Source organism: Ailuropoda melanoleuca, chromosome 8 (genome assembly GCF_002007445.2).
Source record: "Ailuropoda melanoleuca isolate Jingjing chromosome 8, ASM200744v2, whole genome shotgun sequence".
NCBI lineage: Eukaryota > Metazoa > Chordata > Mammalia > Carnivora > Ursidae > Ailuropoda > Ailuropoda melanoleuca.
This window is the reverse complement of record NC_048225.1, coordinates 129,077,051-129,090,049: the sequence shown is the minus strand read 5'-3', so window position 1 is coordinate 129,090,049 and position 12,999 is coordinate 129,077,051.

Below are 12,999 nucleotides of genomic sequence, written 5' to 3'. Positions count from 1 at the left end.
TCAAGTAGCAGGACAGAGAAGACTACCAATGTTAACTGGTGCTCTTACAAAGAAAAATATGTGCTTGAGGCATCTTCCTTCTTGTAGTGAGGAGTAAAATAAGAGCTATGTGACCCTTTCCTGGGTATGACCAAAAAAAAAAAAAAAATCAATCAATCAATCAATCAATCAATCCAACAAAAGGAAACAGACATTTTGGAGACCAGAAAAAAGTCAGAAGCCAGATTGCTGAAATTTGGGTAATGTTTCTTTTCTTTTTTTAAAAAGATTTTATTTGAGAGAGATTCAGCATGAGTGGGGAGCTGGGCAGGAGGGGGGACAAAGGGAGAGGGACAAGTAGACTCCCTGCTGAGCAGGGAGCCCAATGCAGGGCTCTATCCCAGGACGATGAGACCATAACCTGACCTGAAAGTAGAGGCCGACTGAGCCACCCAGGCACTCTGGGCAGTATTTCTTAATTCTCTTTTTAAAAAGATTAGCTGGGACGCCTGAGTGGCACAGTGGTTAAGCGTCTGCCTTCGGCTTAGGGTGTGATCCCGGCGTTATGGGATCGAGCCCCATGTCAGGCTCCTCTGCTATGAGCCTGCTTCTTCCTCTCCCTCTCCCCCTGCTTGTGTTCCCTCTCTCGCTGGCTGTCCCTATCTCTGTCGAATAAATAAATAAAATCTTTAAAAAAAATTAAAAAATAAAAAGATTAGCTTTATTGAGATGTAATTCATAGATCACATAACCCACCTATTTATTTATTTTTTAAGATTTTATTTATTTATTTATTTGACAGAGAGAGAGAGAGAGAGACAGCCAGTGAGAGAGGGAACACAAGCAGGGGGAGTGGGAGAGGAAGAAGCAGGCTTCCAGCGGAGGAGCCTGATGTGGGGCTCGATCCTGGAACGCCGGGATCACACCGAGCCGAAGGCAGAAGCTTAATGACTGAGCCACCCAGGCGCCCCATAACCCACCTATTTAAAGCACACACTTTGGGGTGCCTGGGTGGCTCAGTTGGTTAAGTGGCTGACTCCTGATTTTGGCTCAGGTCCTGACCTCAGAGTCCTGGATGCAGCCCAGCGGTGGGCTCAGCAGGAAGTCTGCCTGAGGATTCTCTTCTCTCCCTCTCCCCATCCCACGTCTCATGCATGGGTGCTTTCTCAAATAAATAAATGTTAAAAAAAATAAAGTGCATATTTCAATGGTTTTTAGTATATTCACAGAGCTGTGTGACCACCACCACCACAATCAATACTAGAACATTTTTATCATCTACCCCCTAAAAAACCCATACCCATTAGCAGTCCCTCTGCTCCCATGTCTGTCTGCAACTAATTTACTTTGTCTCTTAATTTGCTTATATGAACTTTTATTTATTCTATTTTATTTTTTGAGAAAGAAGGGGAGAGAGAGACAGAGAGAGAGCAAGTGTGCGTGAGAGAGGGGAGGGGCAGGGAGAGAATCTTAAGCAGACTCCATGCCCAGCACAGAGTGTGACATGGGCTTGATCTCACGATCCTGAGAGATCACGACCTGAGCCAAAATCAAGAGCTGGATGCTTAACTGACGGAGCCACCTAGGCACCGCTGGACTTTTCACATAAATGGAATCATATAATATGTGTTTTTTTTGTGACTGGCTTCTTTCACTAAGCATCATGTTTTTAAGGTTCATTCACGTTTGTAGCGTGTGTTAGTACTTTGTATCTTTTTATGTCCAAATGATATTCCATTTGCATAGATATATTTTGTTTATCCATTTATCAACTGATGGACATTTGTTTTTTCCCCTACTTTTTGCTATTATGAAAAATGCTGTGAAATTTTGTGTGTAAGTTTTTGTGTGAATCTGTTTTCAGTTCTCTTGGGTAAAGACCTAGGAGAGAACTGCTGGGCTGCATGGTAGCTCTTTGCTCAACACTTAGAAGAAGTGCTGGGCTGCTTCTCAAAGGGGCTGTACCATCTTATGTCACTGCCAGCAGCATATGAGGTTCCAACTTTTCCATATCCTCTTAGTTTTATTTTAACAGCTTCCGATAGGAGACATATTATGGAATATACACACAGTCTTAAGCTACAGGTCCCCCTAAAGTTCTGGTATTTTGATATGTGTTATTTCTGAAGTGGTTTACTTCTGAAAAATACCGACAAGGTGGAAACTGGAAAGCTGAACGCTACAGAAGATCAAAAGTTAACCCCCAACTCCACAGTAGCAGTGTTCCAGGGAACTTGACCAACATCTCATACTGAGGGGTGCCTGGGTGGCTCAGTTAAGCGTCCACCTTCGGCTCAGGTCATGATCCCAGGGACATGGGATCAAGTCTCACACTGGGCTCCCTGCTCAGCAGGGAGTCTGCTTTTCCCTCACTCTCCCCCCTCTCTCAAATAAATAAAAATTTAAAAAAAAATTTTTTTAAAGATTTTATTTATTTATTCGACAGAGATAGAGACAGCCAGCGAGAGAGGGAACACAAGCAGGGGGAGTGGGAGAGGAAGAAGCAGGCTCACAGCAGAGGAGCCTGATGTGGGGCGATCCCATAACGCCGGGATCACGCCCTGAGCCGAAGGCAGACGCTTAACCGCTGTGCCACCCAGGTGCCCCTAAAAAATTTTTAAAAACTTATTTATTTGACAGAGAGAGTGAGAGAGAGAGCACAAGCAGGGATAGCTGCAGGCAGAGGGAGAGGGAGAAGCAGGCTCTCCTCTGAGCAAGGAGCCCGATGTGGGGCTTGATCCCAGGACCCTGAAATCATGACCTGAGCCAAAGGTGGACGCTTAACCAACTGAGCCACCTAGCGCCCCATAAATAAATAAAATCTTTAAAAACAACAAAATAAAACATCTCATATTGAGAGGACCACTGAGAATGCCATGGGAAGTTGCAGGTGCGAAGTCTGTTACTCAATTGATCATACACCTAGATGCAAAAAAATACTCCAGAAAAGTACACAGCAGGATATACAAATGCAAATTAATACGGCACAGTGTTCCAAGTTTTGAGGCAAATTATATTCACAAGCACTGAAAATATGCAACAAAGCTTCAATAACCTAGAGCTAAATGGAGTCTGGGTGCCATCATCATCCGGGCTTCTCAGACGGTTACACAAACAGGTGGACACTGCTCAAACACCAACCCCCTTTATTACACTCCAATGAAATAAACAGATACACTCTAAGTTGGGAGAAACAAGAAACAGATATTCGAACGTCTAAGGTAAGTAATCTTCCCCAAGAGATGCCTTGAGAACTCGGACCAAATTTTCCTTGCCCATTCTTCACCGATCTAGCCATCTTGCCTCAAAATCCAATAAAACATGGATGAATCTTGAAAATATCATGCAAAGTGAAGTAGGTCACACACAGAAGGACAAATATTTTATGTTTCCATTGATATAAGGTACCTAGAACAGGCAAATTCACAGAGACAGAAAGTAGATTAGAGGCTACCTGTGACTGCAAGTGGAGAAAAAGCAGTGAGGAGCTATTATTTAATGGGAACAGAATCTCTGGGATGAAGAAAAAGTTCTTGGTGGTGCCTGGGTGGCTCAGTCAGTTAGGCTGATCCCAGGGTCCTGGGATGGAGCCTTAATCGGGATCCATGCTCAGCGGGGAGCCTGCTTCTCCCTCTGCCTCTGCCCTCCCTCCTGCTCACTCTCAAATAAATAAATAAAATCTTTTAAAAAATTACTGAAACATAAACTTATACTCCAATAAAGCTGTGAAAATAGGAGTGCCTGGGTGGCTCAGTTGTTAAGCGTCTGCCTTCAGCTCAGGTCATGATCTCTCTGCTCAGTGGGGAGCCTACCTCTCCCTCTCCCTCTGCCTGCCACTCTGCCTACTTCTGCTCTTTCTCTCTGTGTCAAATAAATAAAATCTTAAAAAGCTGTGAAAACAATATTCAATGTAAATTTATCACACAAAAATTATTCTCCAAAAAAGCAAAACAAAAATTCTGCAAAACAGGGGCACCTGGCTGGCTCAGTCAGTAGAGCACGCGTTGCTTAATCAATCTCAGGGTCATGAGTTCAAGCCCCACACTTGGTGTGGAGCCCGCTTAAATAAAATTTTAAAAATTCTGTAAAATAAGGGGCGCCTGGGTGGCGCAGTCGTTAAGCGTCTGCCTTCGGCTCAGGGCGTGATCCCAGCGTTCTGGGATTGAGCCCCGCGTCAGGCTCCTCTGCTGGAGAGCCTGCTTCTTCCTCTCCCACTCCCTCTGCTTGTGTTCCCTCTCTCGCTGGCTGTCTCTCTCTCTGTCAAACAAATAAATAAAATCTTTAAAAAATTTTTCTGTAAAATAAATGTTGTATTTTGCCCTTTAAAGATTATTTATTTAGCGCACGTGTGCGCACGAACTGGGGGAGAGGCCGATGGCTTAACTGACTGACCAACCCAGGTGTCCCTGTATTCTGCCTTTTAATGCCTAACCAGCCTTTTTTCTTGTGGGCTGCTAAACGATAACAGCTTATCTTTCTTAAGTACCTACTTAAAAGCCAAACACACTGCTAGGCACTTCTCATGTTCTCATTTAAATATCCTCAACAAGTTACTAAGTAAGTGGTATTACCCCTACTTTACAGTTGGGAAAATGTTAAATCAAGTGTCCCAAGACTATAAAGCTTTAGACAGTGAATCTGGGATTCCTATGCAGGACTGGCTCACTTCAAAAATCTGTCATACAGACTCCTGTATCAGAGTGGGATAATCTCGGGAAGCAGTGTTGCATATTCATGCATGCGCACATCCATCCATCCCCGACAAATACTAAGTACACTATGTGCCAAGTTCACAGTGAGCTGGTGGAATAAAGGTGAAAAAAGATTAGGTCACTGTCCTTTAACGATTTCATTCTGATAGGAGACAGATGTCCATGTAACTAAAATGAGTACTTGGGTGTTCACATGAACCCATCTTCTCTGCCTTCTTATAGCCGGCTTTTCTTCCTTATATTTCAATGAAGAGAACTGAATTCATCCACAGACAAAAGCTAGAAGCCTGGGAATCATCCCTGACTTTCCCTGACTTTTAAATCTCAGTCACCAGGTCCTATCCAGCCCTGTACTCTCTTCCTCTGAATGTGAATGTGAAAAGATGCAGTCCTGGCATGTTGCTGCTGGCAGCTATCTTGAGGCCGTGAGGGAAGGCAGGCAGCCTGCAGATAAAGCAGACACCGCACAGCAGCACTGAGATGGAAGCTAATCACACAGCCAGGCCACACATCAAACTGCCCCGAAGCTAGTTTCTGGATTCCAGTTACACAGGCCAATCAACTCCCTTACTGTGTGAGCCAGTATGAACTAGGCTTTCTGTTACCTGAACTGAAAATACCTTAACGGAAAACTGTCCAAAGTGCCAATGTGAAATCAAGGTGGACATAAACAGGTGGATACATGGCAAACAAACTAAGGAGGCAGCGTTCAGGCCAGGGCTGGAGATAAGTACTTGAAGAGGTACAGGAGGTAATGGAAGTAATAATGTATGGGGAATAAGTGAAACTGCCCAGAAAAAAACAAAAAGTCACAAGAAAAGAGGGTCAAGCATAGATCCTTGGGCAATATCTACATTTAAAGGCTGGCTGGTCAAAGGAAACTAAAAAATGACCAGAGAGCTGGGGGAAAACTAGGAAAACAGGACGTATCAACAACTAAAGGAGAGCTCCAAGAAGAGAGTAATTATGTCCAACAATTACTGCAGAAAAATGCCCAGCTTTAAATCTGCTGTTGTTACAGTTGACTGCTGTAAAAAACAAGAACAGCCAGGTGGGAACACAGCTTCAGATCCACGCTTGTCAAGTTTTCATCTCACTGTTAACCCCAAACCAAAATCCAGGTCTGCAGCAAAGACTTCGAGGATCCTGAGAGAGAAGAGGATGGAGGGATGGAGAGGATGAGCAAACTAGATTAACATCTACTGAATGCTTGCTGTTCACCAGGCAATGTACAAGGCTCTATTTGCTTTCCCAATTAATCACATCAGAGGATTAACAGAAAAATCTTAATTGTCAGTTAAGTTAGAAAACCCCAATTTTCGGGGCACCTGCTGGCTTGGTCAGTAGAGCATGGGACTTGGGGTTTGATCTTGGGGCTGCTGAGTTTGAGCCCCATGCTGGTTGTCGAGCCTACTCACAAAAAAAAAAAAGAAAAGAAAAAAGAAAGAAAGAAAGACAAACACTAATTTTCAAAAATGATGAAATTTAAGCCTATAGTTATATAAAAGCAAAACAGTATTCCTTTTTAAAAAAATTTTAAATTCAGGTTAGTTACCATATAGTATAATATTGGTTTCAGGAGTAGAATTCAGTGATTCATCACTTATATGCAACACCAGTGCACATCACAGCAAGTGCCCTCCTTAATACCCATCACCCACTAGGCCATCTCCCCACCCACCTCCCCTCCAGCAACCAGTTTGTTCTCTATATTTAAGAGTCTCTTACGGTTTGCCTCCCTCTCTATTTTTATCTTATTTTTCCTTCCCTTCCCCTATGTTCATCTGTTTTGTTTCTTAAATTCCACATATGAGGGAAATCATATGGCATTTGTCTTTCTGATTGACTTATTTTGCTTAGCATAATACACTTTATTTCCATCCACGTCATTGCAAATGGCAACATTTATTCTTTCTGATGGCTGAGTAATATTCCATTGTATATATATCACATCTTCTTTATCCATTCATTTGTCGATGGACATCTGAGCTCTTTCCAAATTTTGATTATTGTGGACATTGTTGCTATAAACATTGGGGTGCACATGCCCCTTCAAATCACTGTTTGTATCCTTTGGATAAATCCCTAGTGGTGGAATTGCTGGGTTGTAGGGTAGCTCTATTTTTAACTTTTGAGGAACCCCCATACTCTTTTCCACAGTGGCTGCGCCAGTTTGCATTCCCACCAACAATGTAAAAGGGTTCCCCTTTCTCCACATCTTTGCCAACATCTGTTGTTTCCTGAGTTGTTGATTTTAGCCATTCGGACAGGTGTGAGGTGGCATCTCATGGTGGTTTTGATTTGAATTCCCTGAGGATGAGTCATGTTGAGCATCTTTTCATATATCTGTTAGCCATTTGTATGTCTTCTTTGAAAAAGTGTCTATTCATGTCTTCTGCCCATTTCTTGACTGGATTTTTTGCTATTTGGGTGTTGAGTTTGACTAGTTCTTTATATATCTTGGATACCAACCCTTTATCAGATATGTCATTTGCAAATATCTTCTCCCACCGTGTAGGTTGTCTTTTGGTTTTGTTGACTGTTTCCTTTGCTCTGCAGGAGCTTTTCATCTTGGTGAAGTCCCAACAATTCATTTTTGCTTTTGTTTCCCCTGCCTTTGGAGACGTGTCTAGTAAGAAGTTGCTGCAGCTGAGATCAAAGAGGTTTGCTGCCTGCTTTCTCCTCTAGGATCTTGATGGTTTCCTGTCTTACATTTAGGTCTTTCATCCACTTTGAAGTTATTTTTGTGTATGGTGTAAGAAAATGGTCCAGTTTCATTCTTCTGCATATGGCTGTTCAGTTTTCCCAACACCATTTGTTGAAGAGACTGTCTTTTTTCCATTGGATATTCTTTCCTGCTTTGTTGAAGACCAGTTAATTGAACATATAAAAAATAAGTCGTTTTGGGATGACTGGTTGGCTCAGTCGGAGAAGCATGCAACTCTTGATCTCGGGGCCGTGCATTCGAGCCCCACGTTGGGTGTGGAGCTTGTTTTTTCGTTTGTTTTTTTAAGTACTTAACATATAATTAATATACATGTACGTGTAAGATATTCACACAAATATATAAAATATATATACCCTTCTTATACATTCTGATACTTTTTAAAATCTAAAGACTTTTGGGGTGCCTGGGTGGCTCAGTTGGTTAAGCCTCCAACTCTTGATTTCAGCTTAGCTCATGATCTCGGGGTCCTGAGATCGAGCCCCACGCCAGGCTCCCCACTCTGTGGGGAGTCTGCTTGTCTCCCTCCCTCTGCCCCCTCCCTGCTCATGCGCCTCTTTCTCTCTGAAATAAATAAATAAAATCTTAAAACAAAAAAATCTACAGCTATTCCCCAGTTTTACTTGTATACATCTGTGCTTATTCAGTTCTATGCAATGTTATCACATTTGTAGGTGAATGTATCTATCATAATCAAGATACAGAACAGTTCCCTCAACTCAAGGATCCCTCATGTTGCCCTTTTATAAACATATCCACCCTCTTACTGCACGCCCCCCCAAACTACATCCCAAACCCTGGTGATTACCAATCTATGTTCCATATCTAAAATTTTATCTTCAAAAAAAAAAAAAAAAAGATTTAGAGAAAGAGAGTGCATGCAGGGGCGGGGGGAAGCTCAGAGGGAGAGGAAGAGAGAAACTTAACAAACCCCATGCTGAGCGCAGAGCCAGACTTGGGGCTCAATCTCATGACCCTGAGATCAAGACCTGAGCTGAGATCAAAAGTCGAATGCTTAACCGACTGAGCCACCCAGGTGCCCGAGAGGTTGGCTTTTTAAAATTTTCTGTTTTGAAAGATCTGAGAGAGAGAGAGACAGCGCATGCATGTGAGAGAGAGAGAGCAGGAGGAGGAGAAGGAGAGGAAGAGAGAGAATCCAAGCAGACCCCACAGTGAGTGCGGAGCCTGACGTGGGGCTCGATCCCAGGACCCCCAGATCAAGACCTGAGCCAAAACCAAGAGTGGGATGCTTAACTGACTGCACCACCCAGGCACCCCTGGGGTTGGCTTTTTTTTAATGGCTTTTAGTAGAATTCCCTTGAGATTCATCCATATTGTTGCATGTACCAATAGTCTGTTTCTTTTTATTACCAACTAGTAGTCCATGGTATGAATGTACCCTATTTATTCCACTGCTGAAAGACAACTGAGTTGTTTCTAGTTTTTTGTTTGTTTTTTTTTTGCCATGACAAAGCTGCTATGAACATTCACACACAAGTTTCTGCAGAAACATAGTTTTCATTTCTCTGGGATAAATGCTTAAGAGAGTAACTGCTGAGAAATGTTTAGTTTTATAAGAAACCGCCAATCTGTTTTCCAGTGTAGCTGTACCGTCATATAATCCCATATGCAATCTTTGAGAAGTCCAGTTTCTTCATATCCTCACTGGCATTTGGTAGTGTCATTATTTTTTATTTAAGCCATTCTGAGAGGTGTGTAGTGATATTTCACTATAGTTTTCATTTGCATTTCCCTAATGGCTAGTGATGTTGAGTATCTTTCTATGTGTTTATTTGCCATCTGTAAGTCCTCTTTTGTGAAAACCTTCTGTTCATGTCTCCTGGCCATTTTCTTTTCTTTTTTAATTTATTATTTATTTATTTATTTATTTGACAGTGAGAGATAGCAAGAGAGGGAACATAAGCAGGGGGCAATTGGAGAGGGAGAAGCAGGCTCCTCGCTGAGCAGGGAGCCTGATGTGGGTGGGGCTCAATTCCAGGATGCTGGGATCGTGACCTGAGCTGAAGGCAGACGCTTAGTAAGACTGAGCCACCTGGGCGCCCGTGGTCATTTTCTTTTTCTTTTCTTTCTTTCTTTCTTTTTTTTTTAAAGATTTTATTTATTTACTTGACAGAGAGACAGCCAGTGAGAGAGAAAACACAAGCAGGGGGAGTGAGAGGAAGAAGCAGGCTCATAGAAGAGCAGGGAGCCTGACGTGGGGCTCGATCCCACAACCCTGGGATCACACCCTGAGCTGAAGGCAGACGCTTGAAGACTGAGCCACCCAGGCGGCCCCCCTGGCCATTTTCTAATTGGGTTATTCTTACTATTTAGTTTTGAGAGTTGTTCACATATTTAGACCCCAGTCATTTGTCATATATGTGGCTTCATAACTTATTTTTAGTGAAATTAAACACTACAGATACAGTCAAAGCACCCTGCATAACTGCATCCCCAAACCATTTCCTACCTACCTCCTCCTTCTCTCCCCAGAAAAAGGCAGTATTATGGTGGATTTGTTATCATTTCCACAAATACTGTTATACGATATTTGCATATATATCTTTAAGTACTATATAGTATAGTTCGTGTATTTTCATAAATTATACTTTAAAAAGTAGCTCTTGTACATATCCTTTTCCATTTGTCTTTCAATGTTCTTTTTTTAATATTTAAAATTTATCTAAGTCAATATATGAAGTTCATTTATTTTAACTGCTGTGTAGAACTCCATTATAAAAATATACAATTTAGTAATCCATTCTCCAGTTCAACACTAAGCATCAATTTGTTGATGTTTAATGCCACAAAGTCCACTTCTGACAAAGATGGTGTTAACAGGGCCGGATCTACCCACCCACCAGAAATAATAACCCCCCCAGACAAAATACATGAAATGAGGTTTTTCAAGACACTGGACATCAGGCAACAAAGGCAGTGATGCCACAGGAACAGGAAACAAGCAAGGTAAGCTGGCCAAATGCCTTCATATATTGTCTTGAGAGAGTTTCTAGGACATGGTGTGGGCAGGGGGAATTGAGGCAGAGCCAGGCTGACTTGTGAGCTGAACAGATGGAGAAGAGGTACGGTGAAAGGACAGAGTACCACAGAGATGAGAACTGCAGAGAGATACTTGTCAAAAAACACAGTAAGTGTTGAGGGGCATGCAGAGAACTAGAATCTTCACACACTGCTGGTGGGAACGGAAAATGGTACAATCGGTTTGGAAAAGAGCTTGGCAGTTCCTCACAAAGTTAAACACAGAGTTACCATATGACCCACCAATTCCATTATAGGCACATACCCAAGATAACTGAAAACATTATTTCCACACAAAAATTGGTACACCAGGGGCGCCTGGGTGGCTCGGTCATTAAGCGTCTGCCTTTGGCTCAGGGCGTGATCCCCGGGTCCTGGGATAGAACCCCGTATCAGGCTCCCTGCTCCGCTGGGATCCTGCTTTTCCCTCTTCCACTCCCCCTGGCTTGTGTTCCCTCTCTCGCTGGCTGTCTCTCTCTGTTAAATAAATAAATAAACTCTTAAAAAAAATTTGTACACCAATGCTCACCACAGCATTATTCCTAATAGCCGAAAAGTGCAAATAACCCAAATGCCCATCAACTGATGAGTCAACAAAATGTCATGTATCTGTACAATGGAATATTATACGGCCACAAAAAGGAATGAAAATTACAACATAGATGAACCTTAACAACATTACCTAAGAAGTCAGTCACAAAAGGCCACCTATTGCATGATTCCATTTATATGAAAAGTCCAGAATAGGCAAGTCGATGGAAACAGAAAGTAGACTAGTGGTTGCCTAGAGCTGAATAGAAGGTTGAAATGCAGAACGTCTGCTGATGGGTGGGAGGTTTCTTTTCTTTCTTTCTTTTCTTTTTGAAGACTTTTTTATTTATTCACTTGAGAATGAGTGAGCAAGCATGAGCAGGGTAGCCCGGCAAAGGGAGAGGGAGAAGCCGACTCCCTGCTGAGCAGAGAGCCCAATGCAGGGCTCAATCCCAGGACCCAGAGATCATGACCTGAGCTGAATGCAGATGCTTAACCATCTGAGCCAGAGGTTTCTTTTTGGGGTGATGAAAATGTTCTAATCTCAGAGTGTGGGGATAACTGCACAACTCTGTGAATATACTAAAACCATTAAACTGTACATTCTTAAAATAGACTAATTTTGTGGTCTGTAAAATATATCTCAATAAAGATGTTAAAACACACTGGATGGTATTAAAAGATTAGTTATTACAGGAAAAAAGATTAATGAACCAGAAGACATAGTAATAAAAATTACCTCAAATCAAAGATATAAAGAATAAATAAGAAGAGCATGAGGGGGGTGGGAGACTTTCTTTTTTTAAGAGAATAATCTTTTTTTTTTTTTTTAAGATTTTATTAATTTATTTAACAGAGAGAGAGCGAGCATGTGCATGTGCACAAGCAGGGGGAGCAGCAGGGAGAGGGAGAAGCAGGCTCCCCGCGGAGGAGGGGAGCTGGATGCAGGGCTCCATCTGAGGACCCCAGGATCATGACCTGAGCTGAAGGCAGGCACTTAACTGACTGAGCCACCCAGGCGCCCTAAAGCTGGGGAACAACTTTAAGCAGCCTAATACCCAGATAATCAGAGTCCCTCAAAGAGAGGAAATGGGAGCGGATAGAAAAAAACACAGGAACAAATAACGACCAAAAATGAATAAACAATGAAAACTATAAACCTACAAATCCAGGAATCTCAATAAACCTCAAGTACAAGGAGCATGAAGAAAACTACACCAAGGGACATAATTATACTGCTTAGAAGGGCTATGAAAACTTAAAAGTAGCCAGGATAGGGCAAGGGGAAGACAGATTATGTAAAAATAAGGATAATACCAGATACCTTGGTGCAAACAAGGCAAAAGAGAAGACAGGAAGTAGAAGAAAAAACCTGACAACCTAAATACCATACCCCAAAAAAATATCTTTTAAAAACAAGGGCACCCAGCTGGCTCAGTCAGTAGAGTGTGTAACTCTTGATCTCGGGGTCATGAGTTCAAGCCTCAAGTTGGGGGAGTAGACTGTACGTAAAATTTTTAAAAATCTTTAAAAAAAGTCTTTTAAAAACAAAGGTGAAATAAAGACCTTTTTAGTCATTTGAAATTTCCTTTACCAATGTTCTCCTTTATAATTTTTTAAAATTTATTTTTTTCTAAGTAGGCATTTAAAAAATTTTATTATTTTTTTCTAAGTAGGCTCCACACCCAGTGTGGAGCCCAATGCGGGGCTTGACTCACGACCCTGAGATTAAGATCTGAGCTGGGATCAAGAGCCAGATGCTTACATCACCCAGGGTTAGGGGTTAGGGTTAGGGTTAGGGTTAGCGTTTTCTTTTTTTAAATTTTTAAAATTTACTTGTATCTTAAAAGTAATTATGGCCTCAAAGCTTATTCTGTCTGTTATTAATATGAGGACATCAACTTTCTGGTTATATTTACCTGGAACATCTTTTTCCATTCTTAATTTCTGCATCCCCCCCTTTTTTTCAAAAAAAACTTCTGTGCCTTTTTGATAGTATTTACCTGAATTTGT